We start from the raw sequence: 3,423 nt of genomic DNA on the forward strand, positions 1-3,423 counted from the left end.
ATTTGGCTTAGGCCAAAAGTGGATAATGAGATTGATATCCTGCTAAGTATTTCCTTCTACTCTGCTAAATTTCATGGCTCTCTATAGTTGATAAGGAGGGTCAAAAGTTCCTTAAGGCTTCCATTTTTGTATTTATTTATTTATTTATTTGTTCTTATTAGATATTTTCTTTATTTACATTTCAAGTTGTATCCCCTTTCCTCCTTTCCTCTCCACCCCCCCATCCCCTTCCCTTCCTCCTGCTCACTATCCTACCCACTCCCACTTCCTTGTCCTGGAATTCCCCTACACTGTGGCATTGAAGGAGTTCATTCTTAATCTATATTTTCAGTTGCCAGAATGGCATCCATCATTATAGAGCATAGGTAATAATAATTACAGAACCTTGACAATGGCATAATAGAGTTGCCTAACATCCTGGGATTAGGGGGACTACAGTGTTGGATTCTTGACAACATCAGGGAGTAGTCCCCTGTACACATCATTAAACAAGAAACATGGAACCTAAACACCCCTTATAAACTTGGGTTTTAAGTATAAACTTAACACCTTGAAAGTAAGCCACCTCAAATGAGAAAAGATATTGAGGTTGTTGCCTTTGCAAATTGCTAGATGTTTTTAAACAATGAAAGTAAATTCCAGAGAGTTAGAATATAAAGCTCATCATGAAGTTTCTGCCCTTGCACTACATTTATGTGAGCGAGGCATGGCTTGGACATACAGAATGATGCAAGTGACCTTGTAGACTATATGTGCCTTAAAAGAGTTCCACACAAAGTGGGGCGTGGTGGCACACACCTTTAATCCCAGCACTTGGGAGGCAGAGGCAGGTCGATTTCTGAGTTCAAGGCCAGACCGGTCTACAAAGTGAATTCCAGGACAGCCAGGGCTATACAGAGAAACCCTGTCTCGAAAATCCAAAAAACAAAACAAAACAGAAAAAAAAAAAAAAAAAACAAAAGTTCCACACACAACCACATCATTGGCTCCAAAAACCATGCATCAGTCCAGATGAATGTGCCTTAAAATTAACAAGGTTACAGACAGCTTAAATAGCCAGTTTAGAAATGATGCTATCCGTGGTCCAGTCACAGGATGAATGCATCATATGATTCTGTTGTGTGACTGATAAAGACTGAAAGCATAGTGTCAAAGAATTTCTGATTGGAGGTTATTATGAAGAATGTTTGTTATAAATAAACAATGAAAAAGTAAAATCTTCACCAGGAGTCACTGAATGAACATGGATAGTGGCTTAAATTTTAGAGCTCTGGCCCCACAAACCACCCAGAGCCTCCATATGAGGTTAAAAAGAGATTGGAATTAGGACTTCAATCTCTTTTAAATCTACCTAATAAGATTAACAGACATAATTAGCCCCCTTTTATAATGTCATTGCACTTAAGCCTTCAAATTACATTCATTTCGAACATTATTTTCATCCCAGTGTAATCTATGGCAGGAAAGAATTCATATTAGAAACAACTTAGCAAACTGGATTTTATTGTTAGAGAAAATTCTAGTAATTGTTGTGTGGTCTTATAGAAACTTCTGTGAGATATATTGGCAATGGTAGACACAGATAATTTGAGTTGAGAAAACAGAAAGAAAAAAAAACTTTTTCCCATGAATACACCACAGACTTTAATAGTTAAGCCCAGTAAATTGAGAAACATTAAAATCTGTCAAATATTATATGTGCACTCTGGGATAACTCTTTCTTTCTAGTTTCCTCTAGGATGTAAACATTTCATCATATTTGGTAAAATATTCAGCTTTTTCATTTTTAAATCAAATACCAAAGGTTCTAGGTATGGGAAGATATCCTCTTTTCCCCCAACCTTTTCATTCAGCTATGTGAAAAGTAGTGATATCAGCCTGTTCTACAAACTCAACACTTTCCTTTAATGGGTCATTGCAGGTTTACACTAGTGGATATGTTGGGAATTGGTATGCACATTTGACTTCTACAGTAAGTTGCAGCAAATAACCATACACCGGTATAAAACCTGAGTTTCATTTCCTATATGCTGACACTGCCTTGTGATATTTCTCAATTTTGTCAGAACTCATTATGGCTGCAACAAGGTGCACTGTTTTTAACCAAATCTTACTTCCCAAAACTCTCAATCTAAGTGTTAATATTATGAATTTCTTAGTAATTGTAGTATCTGATGTGCAAAAATATCTGAATTGAAAACCTCAGATTTCTGTTAGTTTCCTCGCCAATAATTCTGCATCCTAGAAAATACTCTATACCACCTCCCTTTACTGTAATGCTCGCAATAATTTCTTTTGTTTTAATTTGACCACATGTACAGTCATCCTATTTATTTCCACATAAGATCATATTTGTAGGTTCTAGAGGTAAAGGCCTATACAAATTTTGAGAGGGGACACAATGCAATGCGCCATGGCCAGGAAACCTGAGACAGGCCAAGTCCTTCCCAGGAGAAGTCCTTGGGAATATTGAAAAGAACTACTTCACTACAAATGCCCTGAGATATTCACATTTACCCTGTTACCTTGTTTAGGTAAACAGAACCAGAGAGAACCTAAAGTTTTTCATCTTTTCTCATCTTGAGGGAACAACTGTAACATATAATGACTTAGGGGTTTCTTTTAACTCCAAATGCACATTTCCTCTTCTGCAGGCTGAGCAAGCAGGTGCCCACTGAAAATTATATTGGTCAAAGTCTCAACTAACCTGGACCCCAAGATCTCTCAGACACTGATATACCAATCAGGCAGCATGCACAAGCTAGTCTGAGGCTCTAGAAACCTATAGAGCAGAGGACTGCCTACTCTGGCCCCAGTGGGAGAAGACACACCTAATGCTCAAGAGACTAGAGGCCCCAGGGAGTAGAGAGGTCTGACTGGGTAGGGGATGGGGACTGGGAGGAGGGAAACATTCTCTTGGAGACATGGGGGAGGAGGAGTGGGATGAGGAATGGGATGGGAGGGCAGAAAAGGAGGAGGGTAACAACTGGACTGTAAAAAAAATTATTTAAAAATTATATTGGAGCTAAACAAAGTATTCTCAACTGAGGAATACCAAATGGCTGAGAAGCACCTAAAAATGTTCAACATCCTTAATCATCAGGGAAATGCAAAACAAAACAATGCTGAGTTTTCACCTAACACCAGTCAGAATGGCTAAGATCAAACACTCAGGTGACAGCAGATGCTGGCGAGGATGTGGAGAAAGAGGAACACTCCCCCATTGCTGGTGGGACTGCAAATTGGTACAACCACTCTGGAAATCAGTTTGGCAGTTCCTCAGAAAATTGGACATAGTNCTACCGGAAGATCCAGCAATACCACTCCTGGGCATATACCCAGAAAATTCTCCAACTGTTAAGAAGGACACATGCTCCACTATGTTCATAGCAGTCTTATTTATAATAGCCAGAAGCTGGAAAG

This window comes from Mus caroli, chromosome X (genome assembly GCF_900094665.2).
Source record: "Mus caroli chromosome X, CAROLI_EIJ_v1.1, whole genome shotgun sequence".
NCBI lineage: Eukaryota > Metazoa > Chordata > Mammalia > Rodentia > Muridae > Mus > Mus caroli.